This window comes from Oryctolagus cuniculus, chromosome X, assembly GCF_964237555.1.
Source record: "Oryctolagus cuniculus chromosome X, mOryCun1.1, whole genome shotgun sequence".
Classification (NCBI taxonomy): Eukaryota; Metazoa; Chordata; class Mammalia; order Lagomorpha; family Leporidae; genus Oryctolagus; species Oryctolagus cuniculus.
Genome location: NC_091453.1, coordinates 36828411 through 36849820, shown reverse-complemented (window position 1 = coordinate 36849820; position 21410 = coordinate 36828411). Strand labels below are relative to the sequence as shown.

Here is a 21410-nt window from a genome sequence, read left to right as displayed (position 1 = left end):
GGAAAACATCTCCAGTATTTCAGGTTCTATTCAAGATTGTACAGTAGGTCTCTCCAATACATTCAAGTGGTAAGAAATGTATGATTACAAGGCCAGGAATAGATGTTCTTACTCAAAGAACGTATACTACGTAAGCTGAAAATCAGAAAGGATTAAGAGAAACAATGTGCAATCAGATATTTCACAAGGTTGACTGAAAGAAAGTCAGTACACTAACATGGTATCTGTACCTTCCAAATACATCAGAACATAAAATTACAAAAAGAAACTTTATTGAGAATTTGAACTCAAGTATCCAAAGGAAGTACAACTGGCAGGAATTCAGGTTGTCTTCATTTAAACGTCAGGGTGTGCTTCACCTGTAATATGAACACAACATTTGGGGACATTAAGTTGAAGAACATTACTGAATTAACCTGAAAGACAAAACAAGCTTCGGTTTTACTAAATAGACTGAAACTGCAGGCTTGTAACAGTCACCCCTGGGGCCTGTGCTGTGACATAACACGTAAAGCTGCCACCTGCAGTGCCAACACTCCTTATGGACACACGTTCCAGTCCTGGCTGCTCCTCTTCTGATCCAACTCCTTCTTGATGCACCTGGGAAAGCAGTGGAAGACTGTACATGTCCTTGGCTCTCTGCACAGGGGAGACAGACAAGAAATACCCAGCTCCTGGATTTGGATTGATCAGCTCCACTCACTGGGGCCATTTGGGGAGTGAACCAGTGGATGGAAGTGCGTCTCTCTCTCTCTATCTCTCTCTCTCTCTCTCTCTCTCTCTTTCTCTTTCTCTAACTCTGCCTTTCAAATAAATATATAAACCTTTAAAAAAAAAACCCAGTCACCCTTTGGCTAACTATTAAATGCCTGGGAAACATAAATGAAAGATCGTCAACTATATATATATATATATATATATATATATATAAAATCTTGATTGTTAAACACACTACAGTTTCTAGTAGTAAAAGGAATCCTAGAAATTGCACAAGTTCAGGACAGACAAAATCAAAGAAACCTACTAGAAGGTAGTTTTTAGTGGAAAGCAAAAACCATTTCTGTGTCTCCTAAAAAATCTCACAACCACACAAAAATATCCTAGGATATTTAGGAAAGTATTTAAAGATGTCTGATTTAAAGGTGGCTTGAAATCATTCTGATTACAAGATGGATAAAAGTTAATCTCACGTCTGCCACTGTCTAAGTGAAGTAAAGGGAAACCAGCATGGTAGCAATGGCCGAAGCTGCGCTGATCTGAAGCCAGGAATTAGGTAGGTGTTTTTTCCCAGTCTCCTATGCAGGTGCAGGGGCCCAAGGTCTTGGGCCATCTTCTACTGCTTTCCCAGGCCATAGCAGAGAGCTGGATCGGAAGTGGAGCATCCAGGACTTGAACCGGCGCCCATACAGGATGCGGGCCCTGCAGATGGTGACTTTACCTGCTACGCCACAGCACCGGCCCCTATTTTCCTTTTGTAAGGAGTCATTCATATCTCCTATTAACTACTTCCATTTGGCTTAGGTTTCATGTACTGTTTTATCGTCATGCTTTATATTTAACGGCCACTTAAAAATACCTATTCACTTAATAACTATCTTCTGTTAAATGCATTTAGAAATCATAATATTCCCTAGATTAAATTTTAATCATCTTTAATAGCCTCCCAGCGGTAGCCTTCCAACTGTCCTATTTTCTCTACTATTTTAAAAAATTTATTAATTAATCTATAGGACAAAGGGCTGAGACACTGGGAAAGAGAAAGCAACAGAAAGACTTTTCTTTCTGTGGTACACTGCCCTAAGTCCAAAAAGGCTATTTATATGCCTGAAGCCAGGAGCCAAAAACTTTGTCCTGCTTCCCACATCGTTTGTAGAGATTAAGCACCTGTGCCATCTTCCCCTACTGTCCCAGGCTCATTAGCAGACATCTGGATTGGAAATGGATAGGCTGGAACACACCTGGCACTCTGATACAGATGGTCTGTGACTGAATGGGAGGCTAAACCCGCCATGCTACCACGTCAGAACCTCCCACAATATTGTTAAGCATCGTAGAGAATGACAGCCTTAAGAAGACCAAGGCATTGGTAACTTCGTCCCCAGACATCAAGGGCATCCTTGTATTATGTTTAGGCCTGATTTATTCATTTTTATTTTTATTAGAGAGACAGAGATGGCATGTTCTTGGTTACTGCTGTTCTCCCCCATAGCAAGCCTGGGGCAGGCCTGCATTTGGCATAGCTGAGAGCTCAGAACTCAAACCTAGTTTCCCACTAGGGTGGTAGAGAATCAACTATCGAGCCATTGCAGGCTGCTTTCTACAGTGTGCATTGTCAGGATGCTGGAATCAAGAGCGGAACATGAAGTCAAACTCAGGTACTCTGATATGGGATGTAGCTGTCTTAACTAGCATCCCAATGGACATGTCAAAAGCCAGCCACCTAAAATTCCCAAGTTTTTGTCTTCACATTACTCTCCCACCAACTGTTGTCTTAAGGCAGGAACTTGTAATGTGTACCCTGCAATACGATTGGTGTTCATGCTCCCATATGGCATTTACAGTGTTGTTAGACGTATTAACTGGAGCTGCTACCGTGCTGCCGTAGACTAAGCAGTGGTCCGGGACAACGACACCCACCATTGATGTGGGGCTTCAAGTTCCAGCTGCTCCACTTGTAATCCAGCTCTATATTGATGTGCCGGGGAGAGCAGTGGAAGATAGCCCAGGTACTGGGTCCCCTGAGGCCCATGAAGGAAACCTGGATGGAGTTTCTGGCTCCTGGTTTCCACCTTGTGCAGGCCCAGCTGCTACGGTTATCTGGGGAGTGAACCAGCAAAGAGAAGGTCTCTTTCTCTCTCTGTCTCCCTGTGCTTTCATATAAATAAATGAATCTTTTGAAAAAGAAGTGACACTGAAGATTCATAGTAGGGCAGAGATTAGGCACAGCATAGGTGTTCATTTTCAGTTACCTTCGACATCCAGGACATACAAGCACTTTACCTACTTGATCAGTGCTGAAGGAAAAAACCAGTTGACCCCTTGCCATTCTATTATTCAGTCATTCTATGCTATACTGGGAGAAGGATTTAGAATGAAATCATTCTCTGTGAGAGAATACAGAACACGACAGAATCTAAGAGCAAGCATTCAGGCAATCAAATATCAAATAACCATCATGTACTCATTTGTTGCTTTTTCCTATCCCTATTCAAGAACACCACCTTGTTGAAATAATTGTTTTTCTCTGGTTGCCTTGCCATGGCCTCATTGACCCTGATATGCTGCTTCCCTCAGTGCACTCCATCATTTATCAATACTTGTAAAGACTGTTATTCCCACTTCCAACAATCATATTACTGACAATTATATATAAATAAAAAGGGGGGATGCAGAATGCAGAGAACAAAAATTCTGCCAAAGCACTCTCAGGTGAGAACACATTTCTTCTGAGCACATAGTGTGGCAGCAGAATGTAAAAGGAAACATTTCTGCCAAAATCGTATGCCTAATAAACACGTATTAAACAAGAAAAGGGAGAAATGTGGAGAATAAGATTTCTGCGAATGCACTCCTAGTGAAGATATTTTATTCCTAGAACACAGAGTGTGACTGCAGGGACTGATTAAGGATAGTTTATGACCTACTAACGAGAAGGGCACTGAGCCCTTGTGGGAATGCTGGCTTCACAAGGACATGCAGCTGCTTTCCCAGATATGCTAGTGTAGTATGTCCTGCTAAAGCTGTTTCAGAGAAACCTTAGAGTGATATGAACACGTGCATGCACTCTACAAGAGGCTGTCGCAATCCTTGTCAATAAAGAGAACACGCTGGGTTAGCCTTTTTGGAGGAAAAGTTCCAGCGTGCTGTCTCTCCTTTCACTTGCATAACCCAACTATCATTGTTCCTGCAGTAATGCAACGTAAAGTTGGATTTAAAATCTGACCCGAGGCTTACTTTATAGAAAGCACATTTTTCTTGGTATTTCCTCCCAAAACTAGAGAATCAAATAATTCTGCTGTTAAAATCATTTTTAAACAAAATCAAACAAAAACGGGTACAGTACTGTGGCATAGCAGGCAATGCTGCCGCTGGTCATGCAAGCATCCCATATGGGTAGCATATCAAGTCACGGCTGTTCCACGTCCAATCCAGCTCTCTGCTATGGCCTGGGAAAGCAATGTAAGATGGCCCGAGTCCTTGGGCCCCTGCACCATGTAGGAGACCCGGACGAGTGTCAGCCTCCTGGCTTTGGATTGGCTGAGCTCCGGCCTTTACAGCCATTTATCTCTCTATCTCCACCCCATCTTTCTCTGCCTCTGCCTCACTGTAAGATTGCCTTTCAAATGAAGAAACAGATATTGAAAAAAAAAAAAAAACAAAAATGGATCAAAGATTTAACTGTAAGACATGAAAGTATGAAATAACTAGAATGCAAAATACAGTCATAGGTGGAAAAATTCTGGACTGAAGAATGGCATGCTGCATACGGCTATGGAGAACAATGGAGAAAACAGTGTAGAAGGTACACTTTCGGCAGAGAATTGGAGAGAGAACTGCTCCGAATCCCCCCACGGAAGGGGAGGAATCTTTGTGAACCTGCCTGGTGAATGCTGACGCACAGCCAGAGAGCACGGAGAGTCAGGCACATTTTTCATGGCATGGGTCCAGACTGGAGCCTTTGGGCTGGCTGTTGCTGGTGGTCACCTATGGTCTTAGTCAAAGTGAAGGGGGATGATTGATTCAAACCAATCTCTCCACAACAGAACCCTTGATCGGGCTGAGAGAGGACGGGCACCATTTTAAAAAAGGGAAAAACTAGGGAAGCCTGCAAGCGTGCACAAAGCAGCTCACTGAGACCGGGCACCTGAATGCAGCGCTGGCAGCGTTCGCCCAGTGACTCTAGTGTGCAGGTGTGATCCACAGCTTCAGTGCAGAAAATGGCCCTCAGCATCCCCAAGGCTTAGTCAGAAAATCAAAAGAAAATCAAACAAAAAGTCAGAGCTCGGCTGGGAAGTGGTAGGGCAGCTACAAGGGAAAGAGGTGGGCCCGTGCCAACCATACCCTTTGCACTTGACCACTGTGGGAGCCATATGTGCTGAGTCCTTGAGGTTTGGGCGGCTACATGAAAGGGAGTAGGGTGTAGCTGGGTATTGATTTCAACCACCGCCATCTTGGGTATTACCCTGCAAACTTGCCCCAACTTACCACATTCAAAAGAGCCCCCTGGCCACACCCACCACACACCTCCCAGTATTCATTGAAATGGTAGATATTCCACAAAGCCACAGTAGCATTACCCAAAAGATAAAAGCCAACAGAAGAAAAAACTTAGAAATCAACTACACAATGCTGAAATATCAGAGCCAAAATTCAGAAAAAAAGAATAAGGAAGTCACCATGACATTCTCAGAACACAAAAATATTTCATATTAGAATGAGAAGATGAACAGATCAAGGAAATGCCTGAATGGAATTTTGAAAATTAATCATAGTTACTTAAAAAAAATCAGAAGCAAATTCACGAACTGAATAACATCATATATGACATGAATAAGTATTTTCACAGGAGACTGAGAATTTAACGCAAAATCAAAACGAAATTTTAGAAATGAAGAATTCAATGGATCAAATAAAAAATGCAGTGGAAAGTCTTAACAGCAGACTTGATTGGGCAGAAGAAAGACTATCCGAAGAAAAATCTTTGGGAATCTTACAGGTAGACCAAAAAGAAAATGAGAAAATAGAAAACTAAAAAAAAAAAAAAAAAAAAAAAAACAGTTTTGGAGATCTATGGGATACTACCAAACGGCTCAACATACAGGTATTAGGAGTTCCTGAAGGAGTGGAAAGACAGAAGGGAATGGAAAACCTGCTTAGGAGAATACTTACAGAAAAATTCCCCAATTTGGAGACAGAAAGGGTTGTTCAAATAGAGGAAGCACATCGAACTCCTAACAGAAACGACCTGGAAAGATCTTCGTCATGATACATTGTATTCAAACTCTCTACAGTAAAATATAAAGAAAAGATTCTAAAATGTGCAGGAGAGAAATGCCATATTGCTTTCAGAGGATCTCCAATTAGATTCACAGCTTGCTTCTCATCAGATACCCTACAGGCTAGGAGGGAATGGCGAGATACAGTCCAAATCTTAAAAGAAAAAAAAAAACTGTCATCCCAGAATACTGTACCCCACAAAGCTGTCATTTATGAATGAAGTTGAAATAAAGACGTTCCATAACAAACAGAAATTGAAAGAATTGGTCGACACTTGTCCAGCCTTAGAAAAGATGCTTAAGGATGTGCTACTCACAGAAACACAGAAAGATAGCCATCATTCTGAAAGAATGTGAAGGCAGAAAACATGCAAAGTAAAAAAAAACAAAAGCAACCCAAAGTAAACAATCAGAATATTTAAGGATAGATGGCAGGGCCAAGTCCTTACTTATCAATAGTCTCCTTGAATGGAAGTGGCCGAACGGATGGAAAAACAAGACACATCTATTTGCAGCTTACAAGAAACACAACTAACCAACAAAGATGCACGCAGACTGAAAGTGAAAGGATGGGAAAAGATAGTCCATGCTAACAGAAACCATAAAAGAGTTGGTGTTGCCAAGCTAATAACAGACAAAACAGACTTTAACATAAAAACTGTTAAAAAGTTGAAGAAGGGTACTATGTAATGATTAAGGGATCAATTCAACGGGAAACTACAATAAATGTATATGCACCAAATTACAGGGCACCTGGCTATTAAAAAATGTTAACAGACCTAAAGGGAGAGACAGACTCCAATACAACAGTAATGGGAGATTTCAATACCCTATTTACAGCAAGGGATGGATCAACCAGACAGAAAATTAGCTAGGAAACAACAGAGTTAATCGACACTTTAGACCAAATGGACCTAACGGATATCTAAAGAACCTTTCATCCCACAGTGGCAGAATACACATTCCTCTCAACAATGCATGGAACTTTCTAAGAATCTCTAGAACATATCTAAACACATAGATACTGGGCAACTTACTCCTGAATGAACAGAGGGTCATAGAAGAAATCAAAAGAGAAATCAAAAAATTTCTGAAAATAAATGAAGATGACAGTAGATCATACCAAAACCTATGGGATAGAGCAAAAGCAGATGTAAGTGGGAAGCTCACAGCTATCGGTGCCTACATGAAGAAACTGGAAAGGTACAAAATAAACGAGCTATCTACACATCCAAAGGACCTAGAGTAACAACAACAATCCAGACTCAAAACCGGTAGGAGGAAAGAAATAATTAGAACTAGAGCAGAAATAAACAGATTTGAAACAAAAATATACAAATGAAAAGCTGCTTTACTGAAAAAATACACAAAAAATTCATGCCCCTTTGATTTCTTTTTCTTGCCTAATGGCTCTAGTGAAAGCATCCAAGACTACGTTAAATAACAGTGGTGAGTGTGGGCATCCTTTGGATATTAGGGGGACTGCTGCCAGGTTTCCCCATTCAATAGGATGCTTGCTGTGCTTTGTCATATATTGTCTTGATACTCTTAAAGGTTTTCATCATGAAAGGATGTCGTATTTTATCAAATGCTTTCTCTGTGTCTACGGAGATAACCGTACGATTTTTGATCATTGATAGATCATTGGCACAGCTAACCACAAAAAGAAGGAAAAGGCTCAATTCAATAAATTCCAAGATAAAAAAGGAAATTTAACAACAGATGGAACAGAAATAAAAAGAATCATCAGAAATTACTACAAAGAGCTGTATGTCAACACACTAGGAAACCTAGAAGAAATGGATAGGTTCCTAGAAATATACAATCTACCAAAGCTGACTCACGAAGATATAGAAAACCCAAACAGACCAATAACCAAGGCAGAAATTGAAAAAATAATAAAGACCCTCCCAACAAAGAAAAGCCCAGCACTGGATATAATTACTGCTGAATTCTACCAGACATAAAAAGAAGAACTAATTCCAATTCTTCTCAGGCTTTTTAAAACTGTCAAAAAGGAGGGAATCCTCCCAAATGCCTTCTACAAAGCCTGCATCATCTTAATACCTAAACCTGGAATATATATATAACAGAAAAAGAGAACTACAGACCAATATCCCTGATGAGCACAGATGCAAAGATTCTCAACAAAATGCTAGCCAATTGAATCCAACCTCACATCAGAAAGATCATTCACTCTGACCAAGCGATATTTTATCCCCAATATGCAGCAATGATTCAACATTTGCAAATCAATTAGCGTGATACATTACATTAACAAACTGAAGAACAAAAATCATACAATTATCTCCACAGACACAGAGAAAGCATTTGATAAAATACAACATCCTTTCATGATGAAAACCTTTAAGAATATCAATACAATATATGACAAAGCATAGCAAGCATCCTATTGAATGGGGAAACCTGGCAGCAGTCCCCCTAATATCCAGAACCAGACAAGGATGCCCACACTCACCACTGTTATTTAACGTAGTCTTGGATGCTTTCACTAGAGCCATTAGGCAAGAAAAAGAAATCAAAGGGGTATGAATTAGAAAAGAGGAAATCAAACTATCATTATTTGCAGATGACATGATCCTATATATAGGGCATGTGAAAGACTTTACTGAGATACTGTTGGAACCCATAAAAGTCTGTGATAAAATGGTAGGATATAAAACCAACACAGAAAAACCAATAGCCTTTCTATACACAGACAATCCCATTGCTGAAAAAGACTTAAGATTAGTACCATTAACAATAGCTCCAAAATAAACTCTATAGAATACTATACAGCAGTCAAAAACAATGAAATCCGGTCATTTGCAACAAAATGAAGGAATCTGGAACACATCATGCTGAGTGAAATAAGCCAGTCCCAAAGGGACAAATATCATATGTTCTCCCTGATCGGTGACAACTAACCGAGCACCAAAAAGGAAACCTGTTGAAGTGAAATGGACACTATGAGAAACGGTGACTTGATCAGCCTTTGCCCTGACTGTTGATGAACAACTTAATACTTTATCCCTTTTAGTATTTTTTTCTGTTTGTACTACTTAATACTATTGGTTGAATTCTGTAATTAATACACAATTATTCTTAAGTGTTGAAACTTAAATGAAAAGTGATCCCTGTTAAATGTAAGAGTGGGAATAAGAGAGGGAGGAGATGTACAATTTAGGACATGCTCAATCGGACTTGCCCCTAACGGTAGAGTTAGAAACGTGCCAGGGGATTCCAATTCAATCCCATCAAGGTGGCATGTACCAATGCCTTCTCACTAGTCAAAGTGATCAGTTTCAGTTCACAATTGATCACAATGATAGGACTAAGAGCCAAAGGGATCACATAAACAACACTAGTGTCTGCAAATACTAACTGATAGAATAAAAAAGGGAGAGAACAATCCAACATGGGAAGCAAGATACACAGCAGACCCATAGAATGGCAGATGTCCTAAACAGCACTCTGACCTCAGAATCAGACCTTAAGACACGCGGATCTGGCTGAAAAGCCCATGAGAGTATTACAGGCATGGAAAGCCAAGACACTCTGGCAAAACAAAACAAAACAAAACAAAACAAAACAAAACAAAAAAAAACACCCTAAATGAAAGATCTCTGTGAGTGAGATCCCAGTGGAAAGAACAGGTCATCAAAGAAGAAGGTACCTTTCTCTGAAGGGAGGAAGGGAGGAGAGAACTTCCACTTTGACTATGTCCTTGTCCAAATATGATCAGAGTCGGCAAGCTCAAAAGGTTTCCATAGCCTTGGCAACTCATGACAAGAGCCTAGGGTGATTACTGACACCATAAACAAGAGTGTCAATTTGTTAAGTCAACAACAGGAGTCACTGTGCACTTACTCCTCATGTAGGATCTCTGTCCTTAATGTGCTGTACATTGTGATTTAATGCTATAACTAGTACTCAAACAGTATTTTTCACTTTGTGTTTCTGTGTGGGTGCAAACTGTTGAAATCTTTACTTAATATATACTAAACTGATCTTCTGTATATAAAGAGAATCAAAAATGAATCTTGATGTGAATGGAAGGGGAGAGAGAGTGGGGGGTGGGAGGGAAGTTATGGGTGGGGGGAAAAGCCATTGTAATCCATAAGCTGTACTTTGGAAATTATATTCATTAAATAAAAGTTAAAAAAAAGAAAGAGAGAAAAAGTTTAGGATTCTAAGACAAAAAAAAAAAAATAGCTCCAAAATCATCAAATACCTTGGAATAAATTTAATCAAGGATGTCAAAAGTCTCTATTATGAAAATCACAAAACACTAAAGAAATAAATAGAAGAAGACATTAAAAATGGAAAAATCTTCCATGTTCACGGATAGGAAGAATCAACATCATCAAAATGTCCATACTACCAAAAGCCTTTGACAGATTTAATGAAATACCAATCAAAATAGCAGTGACATTCTTCACAGATGTACAGAAAACTATGTTCATATTCATAAGGAAAGATAAGAGACCACAAATACCCAAGATCAATCCCATTCACAATAGCTACAAAAACAATCAAATACCTTCTGGAATAAACTTAACCAAGGACGTCAAAGATCTCTACGATGAGAATTACAAAATCTTAAAGAAAGAAATAGAAGAGAATACCAAAAAATGGAAAAATCTTCCATGCTCATGGACTGGAAGAGTCAATATCATCAAAATGTCCATTCTCCCAAAAGCAATTTATAGATTCAATGCAATACCAATCAAAATACCAAAGACATTCTTCTCAGATCTGGAAAAAAATGATGCTGAAATTCATATGGAGGCACAGGAGACCTCGAATAGCTAAAGCAATCATGTACAACACAAACAAAGCCGGAGGCAACACAATAGCAGATTTCAGGACATACTACAGGGCAGTTATAATCAAAACAGTGGGGTACTGGTACAGAAACAGATGGATAGACCAATGGAACACAGTAGAAACCCCAGAAATCAATCCAAACATCTACAGCCAACTTATATTTGATCACGGATCCTAAACCAATCCCTGGAGTAAGGACAGTCTATTCAACAAATGGTGCTGGGAAAACTGGATTTCCATGTGCAGAAGCATGAAGCAAGACCCCTACCTTACACCTTACACAAAAATCCACTCAACATGGATTAAAGATCTAAATCTATGACCCGACACCATCAAATTATTAGCGAACACTGGAGAAACCCTGAAATATATAGGCACAGGCAAAGACTTCTTGGAAAAGACCCCGGAGGCACAGGCAGTCAAAGCCAAAATTAACAATTGGGATTACATCAAATTGAGAAGTTTCTGTCCTGCAAAAGAAACAGTCAGGAAAGTGAAGAGGCAACCGTCAGAACGGGAAAAAATATTTGCAAATTATGCGACGAATAAAGGATTAATAGCCAGATTCTACAAAGAGATCAAGAAACTCCACAACAACAAAACAAACAACTCACTTAAGAGATGGGCCAAGGACCTCAATATACATTTTTTAAAAGAGGAAATCCAAATGGCCGACAGACACATGAAAAAATGTTCAGGATCACTAGCCATCAGGGAAATGCAAATCAAAACCACAATGAGGTTTCACCTCACCCTGGGCAGAATGGTTCACATACAGAAATCTACCAACAACAGATGCTGGCGAGGATGTGAGGAAAAAGGCACACTAATCCACTGTTGGTGGGAATGCAAACTGGTGAAGCCACTATGGAAGTCAGTTTGGAGATTCCTCAGAAACCTGAATATAACCCTACCATACAACCCAGCCATCCCACTCCTTGGAATTTACCCAAAGGAAATTAAATTGGCAAACAAAAAAGCTGTCTGCACCTTTTTTTTTTTTTTTGACAGGCAGAGTGGAAAGTGAGAGAGAGAGACAGAGAGAAAGGTCTTCCTTTTGCCGTTGGTTCACCCTCCAGTGGAGCCGCAGCCGGCACACTGCGCTGATCCGAAGCCAGGAGCCAGGTGCTTCTCCTGGTCTCCCATGCGGGTACAGGGCCCAAGAACCTGGGCCATCCTCCACTGCACTCCCGGGCCACAGCAGAGAGCTGGACTGGAAGAGAGGCAACTGGGACAGAATCCGGTGCCCCGACCAGGACTAGAACCCGGTGTGCCGGCGCCGCAGGTGGAGGATTAGCCTATTGAGCCGTGGCGCCGGCCTGCACCTTAATGTTTATTGCAGCTCAATTCACAATAGCTAAGACCTGGAATCAGCCTAAATGCCAATCAACAGTAGACTGGATAAAGAAATTATGGGATATGTACTCTATAGAATACTATATAGCAGTAAAAAAAAAGAAAGAAAGAAAGAAAGAAAGAAAGAAAGAAAGAAAGAAAGAAAGAAAGAAAGAAAGAAAGATCCAGTCATTTGCAACAAAATGAAGGAACTGGAAAACATCATGCTGAGTGAAATAAGCCAGTCCCAAAGGGACAAATATCATATGTTCTCCCTGATCGGTGACAACTAACTGAGCACCTAAAAGGAAACCTGTTGAAGTGAAATGGACACTATGAGAAGCAGTGACTTGATCAGCCCTTGTCCTGACTGTCGAGGAACAACTCACTACTTTATTCCTTTTAGTATTTTTTTTGTTCCACTTAATACCATAGGTTGAACTCTTTAATCAACACACGATTTTTCTTAGGTGCTTAAATTTAACTGAAAAGTGATTCATGTTAAATATAAGAGTGGGAATAAGAGAGGGAGGAGATGTACAGTTTGGCACATGCTCACTCGGACTTACCCCTAACGGTAGAGTTAGAAACGTGCCAGGGGATTCCAACTCAATCCCATCAAGGTGGCATGCACCAATGCCTTCTCACTAGTCAACGTGATCAGTTTCAGTTGATAACTGATCATTATGATAGGATTAAGTGTCAAAGGGATCACATAAACAAGACTAGTGTCTGCTAATACTAACTGATAGAATTAAAAAGGAGAGAACAATCCAACACAGGAAGCGGGATACACAGCAGACTCATAGAATGGCAGATGTCCTAAACAGCCCTCTGGCCTCAGAATCAGCCCTTAAGGCATTCGGATCCGGCTAAAAAGCCCATGAGAGTATTTCAGGCATGGAAAGCCAAGACACTCTGGCAAAAGAAAAAAATGACCTACATGAAAGATCTCTGCGAGTGAGATCCCAGCAGAAAGAACAGGCCATCAAAGAAGGAGGTACCTTTCTCTGAAGGGAAGAGAGAACTTCCACTTTGACTATGGCCTTGTCTAAGTAAGATCAGAGTTGGTGAACTCAAGAGGCCTCCTTAGCCTTGGCAGCTCATGACAAGAGCCTCAGGTGATTACTGACGTCATAAACAAGAGTGTCAATTTGTTAAGTCAACAATAGGAGTCACTGTGCACTTACTCCCCATGTAGGATCTCTGTCCTTAATGTGTTGTACTTACATGTGAATTAACGGTATAACTAGTACCCAAACAGTACTTTATACTTTGTGTGTCCGTGTGGGTGCAAAGTGTTGAAATCTTTACTTAGTATATACCAAGTTGATCTTCTGTATATAAAGATAATTCAAAATTAATCTTGATATGAACGGGATGGGAGAAGGAGTAGGAGATGGGATGGTTGTGGGTAGGAGGGACATTATGGGGGAGGGGGGAGGAAAGCCAGTATAATCCAAAAGTTGTACACTGGAAATTTATATTTACTAAATAAAAGTTAAAAAAGATATAAATATATTTAATATATGTGATTGGAATTCTAATTGCTAATAAGAGCAATGCTTTCGTTATAATGCACAGGATTCATCCAGAAACTCATAAGTCATATTTGAACTGATACTAAAATCGACTTCACTGCTTCAGAGTCTGTCATACAAACCATTAGTAAAAACTCATTATATATTTAAAAGTACAAGCTTTAAGAGAATGTAATACAGGTTAGCTGTTGCTGGGAGATTTATAATGATAATAAATTGCAATATTAAATTATAATTTATACGGCTTTGACCCAAATGTTTAGTAATTAGATAGTGTTTCAGTGAGGCAGTCAGGCTTCTGAAATCTGAATGATGATTCAAGGACTACTGTTCTGCGAACACTGTCATTAAATTAGCATTAATGCTGTCCCTACAGGTACTGTAAGAGGACTAGGTATGTAGAAAACAGATTCACATGACGCTGCACCATCATGGGTTACATACCTGTTCCTGGCATTCTAGGGCTCCCGATATGCTATGGTGCCTCATTGACTTCAGGATGTTCTTCTTCTTCCTGTGGATGCTGGGCCTGAGAAGGTTCCTGGACATCAGCTTCCATGGGTGCCTCTTAGACATAAAACGTGACATCAGCAACATAGCAGAACAGGAGGTTCCGACTTTTCGCCCTCCCAGAGTTCCACCAAAGAAACATCCTGACACAAATCAATTCCCTCTGTGAGGAACAGAAAGTGGATGATACACACCTATCACGAGAAAACTGAGAAACTGTCCACACTTAAGTGGGAAGAACGTGTGACACACTGTCACCGTGTACTTCACCAAGTGCAGAGAACCTCACTGTGAAGACGGAATTCCCACCGCCCAGCATCTCCCTAAGGAGTGACAGGCTCAGTGCAGACACAGAGCTCCCACTGCTTCTACTGTTCCCACCTCACAACCTAGCTCTGAGAGTGCAAGCCCATTGCTGGTCGTGTGTTCTCTGGGAGCTTCAACAAGCATGGGTGGAAAGCAGGCTGACTCAGATGAGCCAGATACAGAAAGAAAATACTGCCTGATCTCACAACACGAGAAACCTGAATGGATGCATATACAAAAATGGTGGAATGGTCATTATCCTGAGAGGGGGTGAAGAATAGGTAAGGAAAATTGCAAGGGGAAAAGTTGCCTATTACATACATCTATGGATGCTAGGTACAACATGCGTACTAGTCACCAATAGAATATTTTTAGTGAATTTGACTGACTGAAGAGAATGGTGCTCTTACCACTGAAATAAAGACTAAGCATAGGAAGAAGTGCATATATCCTTTTTTATTTTGGTAATTGAATTATTTATATACAAATATACATGCATGTACAAAAGCACACACACATATAAATGCTTACCAATGCATTGTGTGGTATACCTCAAATAAAAAATACAAAAGAAATAGAGTGGTTACCAAGTTAAGTAGAAAGAGCATGAAATATGAGCAACAAAATGATAAAATTCATTCCTTCAGTGTCGTGAAATCAAAGCTGTGGGCTGACGTGATCACGAATGTGATTCCTAAGAATCCCAAGAACTTAATTTCGGGAGTCTGTTTGCCACAAAGGAGGGGAAGTAACATTCCCCCAATGTTGTCCTTTTCCCTTACCACGATTTCCCTCCATCAAACCACTTTCCTCTATGAAATTACTTTCAATTTTACTCAACATATTCAATCAGTGGTATTCTGGGTATTCTGCTGAGAATGTGAGTCACAGGCTAAGCACCCTGTGTCTGATTAGTATTTAGATTCCAGAACCTGAATTGTGACATGCATGCAGAGGTTCCAATAAGTATGGCATGCAGAAAGGTGTAATAAACAATCGAAATCTCTTCTTTACAAGGTCAGCAGTAGGTGCCAGCGTTGTGATGTATTGGCACAGTGGTTAAAGCCGCAACCTGCTACGCTGGCATTCCTTAAGGGCGCTGGTTCAAGTACTGGCTGTTCCACTTCTGATCCCGCTCCCTGATAATGCACCTGGTAAAGCAGCAGAGGATGGTCCAAGTACGTGGATCCCTGCACTCCCGTGGGAAACCTGGAAGCTCCTTGCTCCTGGCTATGTACCCACACAGCTCCAGCCATTGTGGCCATTTGAGGAGTGAACCAGTACACAGGACATCTCTTTGTTTCTCTCCCTCTAAAACTCTGCCTTTCAAATAAATAGATAAATCCTCAAAAATAAATAAAAATGCATCAGGGAAGTTATTTGGTCTAGCTCTTCAGCCACCAGTTAGGAGGCCCACATGCCCTATTACCACTATGGTGACTTTGACATCAGCACAGCAAAGTCATGACTGCACTCCCGGTTTTACTACTGTCTGATTCACAAGAACTAAGATATAAAATCCACCAAGATAGCCATCAACAGATGAAGTCATAAGGAAAATGTGGTTCTTATACACAACGGAATATTATTCAGCCATAAAAATAACGATATCCTCTCACTTGCCCTGAACAGTATGGAAGTGGACGGTATCAAATTAAGGGAAATAAGTCAGAATCAGGAAGACAATCACCACATATATCAAACCATATGTGGAAGCTGCAAAATCATTGTTAAAGACATATATTTGTTTGAAAGTGAGAGAGAGAGAGAGAGAGAGAGAGAAACTTCTCCCACCTAGCGATTCACTCCCCAAATGGCCTCAATAGCCATGTCTGGTCCATACAGGAGACAGGACTCAGGACCTCCATACTCGTCTCCCTGCTGTGTTGCAGGGGCCCAACAACTTGAGACATTCTCTGCTGCCCTGGAAGCTGCTTCAAAAGGAAGCACATCACCCAGAAGACTGATAGAGGAAGCCAGCCTCATAGGTGGTATCTCAACCCAATTCACAACATCAAGCTGCTACAAGATAATTTTTGGTCTTTAAAAAATATGTATTTATATGAAAGGCATGGTTACAGAGAGAGACAGAGAACGAGACGGTGGGGAGGTAGGAGGGAGAGAGGGAGGGGAGAGAGGGAGAGAGGGAGAGGGAGGGGGGGAGAGAGAGAAAGAGAGAGGGAGAGAGAGATCGTCCATTGGTTGGTTCACCCTCCCCCAAATGGCCATAACACCCAGGTCTGTGCCAGGTTGAATCAGGAGCCTGGAACACTATCTAGGTCTCCCACATGAGTAGCAAGGGCACAGGCACTTGGCATTCCCAGGTGCTTTTGCAAGAAGCTGGTTCAGCAGTGATGTAGCCTGGACTCAAACTGATGCTCATATGGGATGACCAACTCACATGTGCTAGTGTAACCCCTGAGCAACGACAGTAGCCTCAGTTATTTGATCAGAATACAGAATAGTGATGACTAGAGGCTGGGCAAGTTTGGGGGTAGGTGTATTGGATAAACGATATTAATATACAGCCAGAGATCAGGAATAAGTGCCAGTGTTGCACTGCACAGCTGTATGACCGTAATTATCAATAGCCCATTATATATTCCATGAATGCATCAAAGGGAAGAAGTTTGGGGCTCCAAACACAGGATGAATATAAGGACATCGAAATGTCACCTGCTTTAAATTGACTGGTACACATTCTGTACATCTCTTGAAGATTTCTTTTTTTTTTTTATTTGACAGATAGAGTTAGACAGTGAGAGAGAGACAAAGGTCTTCCTTCCGTTGGTTCACCCCCCAAATGGCCGCTACAGCCGGAGCTACGCCGATCCGAAGCCAGGAGCCGGGTGCTTCCTCCTGGTCTCCCATGCGGGTGCAGGGGCCCAAGCACTTGGGCCATCCTCCACTGCCCTCCCGGGCCACAGCAGAGAGCTGGACTGGAAGAGGAGCAACTGGGACTAGAACCTCTGTACATCTCTTGAAATGTCACACTCTCACCACAGATACCTCAAGCTCTGGAGTGTGGTCAAACAATAAAAATATATTTAAGGAGGAGATGGTAATGTTAAATAACCTGGTTTGACCAACATTCAATGAATACATGTGCCCATTTATTGCAGTGTACCCAATAAACATACACAAATATAATCAAGTAGCTAAAAATGTAATTAAAATGCCATGGTCATGAATGATAAAATTGGAAAGACCCATGCAAATTAAAGGGAGCTAAATGTACATTACAAAGACAATGCACTGGACTCTAATTGAGAAAAAATTACACAAAGGAAATTGTTGAGACCTCAGAGATATTTCAATGTAGACAGTATCTTTTTTAAAAAAAAATATTTATTTGATAAGTGACAGAGGAGGGAAAGACCTTCAATCCACTGGTTCAGTCCCCAAATGCCTTCAACAGACAGGGCTGGACCAAACTAAAGCCAGGAGGCAAGAACTCCACCTAGGCCTCCTACATGGGTGGCATGTACATTATTAAGCATGCAGAGTACAATGCTGAATCGTGTAGACAGTATCTTAAATTCTTGCATTATTGAACCGTTAAATGTCCTGGATTCTCTAAGTATGCCATGGTTATCGAAAGAAATACTTTTCCACTTTTCTTGGATATGCACACAAGGAGAGTAAAGGGACTTCATAAGAACTGAAAATCAGGGGCCAGCGCTCTGGCGCAATGCGTTAACGCCCTGGCCTGAAGCGCCAGCATCCCATATGGGCGTCGGTTCGAGTCCCGGCTGCTCCACTTCAGATCCCGCTCTCTGCTGTGGCCTGGGAAAGCAGTAGAAGATGGCCCAAGTCCTTGGGCCCCTGCACCCGCGTGGGAGACCTGGAGGAAGCTCCTGGTTCCTGCCTTCGGATCGGCGCAGCTCCGGCCGTTGTGGCCATCTGGGGAGTGAACCAGCGGATGGAAGACCTCTCTCTCTCTCTCTCTCTCTCTCTCTCTCTCTCTGTCTCTGCCTCTCCTCTCTCTGTGTAACTCTGACTTTCGAATAAATAAATAAATCTTTAAAAAAAGAATTGAAAATCAATCTAAATCATTCTGTGTTAATAAAAAAGGCAGTAAGGACAAAACTTTATACACATTACGATACACAGATAATCAGGACACAAGGGAGACAAATAGAAGGGCAGTGGGGGTGGGAGGGAGTGAGGGTGAGGCAGGAAGAAAACGGAGAAAACCCTGCATAGCTTAAAGCATAAAAATTAGTGAATATAGATGAAAACTCCATGTAACATAATTGTATCATGATAAGTTTTGTGCAAACTTAGGTTTCCAAAATATAAACTAAAAATGCAGGATTATGCAATAAGGCAGCACAGACATTTGTGTTATGCACTTAATAAAAGCCATTCACTTTTCACACAAAAACATAGGTGATGGGAATATTACAACGTGCAGAATGAAGGAAAGATGTGACTCAGCCAGCCAAGTGCTCTTTGGTAAAGGACACACTACCTGAGCCTCGGTTTTCTCCTGTAGACAGCGTGCCAACATCCCTGTGTACCCAAGTGTTATACATGTACGCTGACCACGCGTTCCTCACATGCCATGAAAAATAGGCAGTCTCTTGAGAACATGGCTACAAAAGAGTACATGCTTTTAGGACAAAAACGAAATGGTATGCTTTGGCACCCGGTGGAGAGGCCTGGCAAGGAAGGTATTCTGAAGCAGTCAAAGTAGGTCTTGAAGGAAAGAGAAATTCCTTAGAGCGAGGCAACACACTAAGCTGTAAACGATACTCTTCACCTTTCCACCCAGCGTTCAGGACATGTTTGAGACACGTGAGACATGTTTTCATGCCTCCTGATACTGAGTGTGCCCTGTTGCATGAGGGACATGCACACCTCACCCCCAAAGGCATTTTACTTCCCCTGCCCTTTACCTTCAGCCTCAGGTGCTTCCTCATCTTCCACATCCTCATCATATGGAATGTTCCCCTCTTCAAGTAGAAAATCTTCATCCTCAAACAGCAAGGTCTATTGGAATGAGTGCAGGTAAATAAAATGTTTTTGCTCTAATACATGTAATAACTCTATATAAAGCACAGGTACATATCATGGTCATCAAAGACAGATTTCCAACACAATCCTACACACTTATATTCTTAATAAAGTGACTCACCCTTCAGAGAGATGTCTCCCAGGACAGATGCCACCAATGATTTTAAAGTTATTTTTATCTATGCTGGGATGGACGTCTGTTGCATAGCGTAAGCATGGCTGTGGAGTCCCTGGTTATATTTCCCAGGAACCTAAGAACATCCACCCTGGACACAGCAGAATGAGAACCTCCTGGACCAACGTTTCTTTCCTGAGACCCACTGTCACCCATTACCCACACGGATGACCTACATCAGCAGCATATCTGTATCACTTAGTCACCTTCCGTGAAAAGTGAATTTATCAACAGAAATCATCATAAGTTAAAGCACTCACCTCCTCAGGCTCAATTGGCTCTTGGATCCATGCTGCTATGTCTTCTGCTGTAACTGAAGATGCTGATTTCATTCTCTCAATCATGTTTTGCACTGAAAGCAGAACATTATGATTTGGAAAATACACTTAAGACAATTGCTGTATTTATATTTGTCTCCACAGCCTAGTGTCCTCCTGTAATTATGAAAAAGTTTTGAATGCATTTGCAAAACAAGTCCCAAATTGGGTGTATGTTTTCCGTTTTTCTGCAAGTCGGCAATCATATTGATGCTGGCCAGTCTGGCAAAGAACGTTCTTAAGGCAAATGGCCACAACGGGCCATTTGTGATGACATCCGTCACACATCGGGATACCCCATCATGCAGACTGTTGGGAGAACACCACCAGGGAGAGAAAACTCAGGGCAGCAGACTTTTTGGTTGGCTTTTGAGGGTTTCTAGTCTAATCTCACACACGAGGCCCATTTGCCTCAGATGAGGCGGTTTCGTTGGAGTGTCCAGCTTCCATCCTTCCTCCTAGCAGTTTCTCTGCATGGTCCAAGGCAGAGGTGAGAAGCTGGGGTACGGACCGATGGGCACACCCCTCACCGGGCACCTCTGCCTGACCCCTCACTGAACTCGGAGATGCTGACATCACCCCACTGTCTCCAGGCCCGATGCCCTGCCCTCTGCACCTGCCAGGACTTCTGCCCGCCTGGGTCTCCACTGAGGATTCGGCAATCTGGCCTCTGCGAGCCACTCCAGGAGCCACTGGAGTGCAGACTTCTCGAACGGCCTTCCCGGCCCTTTCCCTAACTTCACGTGACCCCGCTCCTGTCCGAGGGCCACCTTCCTTTGTTTTCGGGCCTCACTACAAACATCAGGCACATGGCGCCAGCGCCACCAGTGAGAAACACATCGTCTTCGAAGTGTTTTCTCCTCCTCTGGGACCACACGTCACATCACCCAATCCCGTGAAACCGCGTGGCGTTCTCAAATGCATTCACATTTAAATCGACCAGAGGACTCATGAGGACCTACCTGAATAGTCTCAAGAGGAAAGATGATTGCAGCAAACGGCTCGCGTGCCACGCGTCTGCACAGAGAACGCCAACGGGAAGGCGCATGCGCAAGAAGACAAGTGCAGCAGTGAGTTTGCGCACTGCGTCAGACAGCTGTGGGTGGGTCTTGGAGTTTTCCAGCCTCGGCAGACGCGGAAGTACAAGCTGTCCCATGTTTGTTTTCAGCGGGAGCAAAGTGTTCGTTTTCAGCCCAGTCTTTCTTTGTCTCCCAGGAACTCTGGGGACAGACAACTCTTATGTTTCCCTTTGGTAAGGCTATGCATCTTGAGAACTGTTTTGATACGAGCAGGTTTAAAGGTATTAATACCTCTTTTGATATCTGCTTTTCATCAGTGCTTTCCTTCCCAATTGTGGTTACTTTGTTGGCTGCTGGCATCA

The 21410-nt window shown here is 41.9% G+C and overlaps 1 long non-coding RNA gene across 1 annotated transcript; it reads right to left on the bottom strand.

Moving 5' to 3' along the window:
* Nucleotides 1-241: 241 nt before the first annotated feature.
* LOC103345151 (titin) lies at nt 242-21127 on the bottom strand. The gene is made up of 5 exons (XR_515148.3): nt 20992-21127; nt 19973-20064; nt 19420-19513; nt 14147-14269; nt 242-359 (listed from the first exon to the last, which is right to left on the bottom strand). It is a non-coding gene; the product is annotated as a titin (long non-coding RNA).
* Nucleotides 21128-21410: the final 283 nt, after the last annotated feature.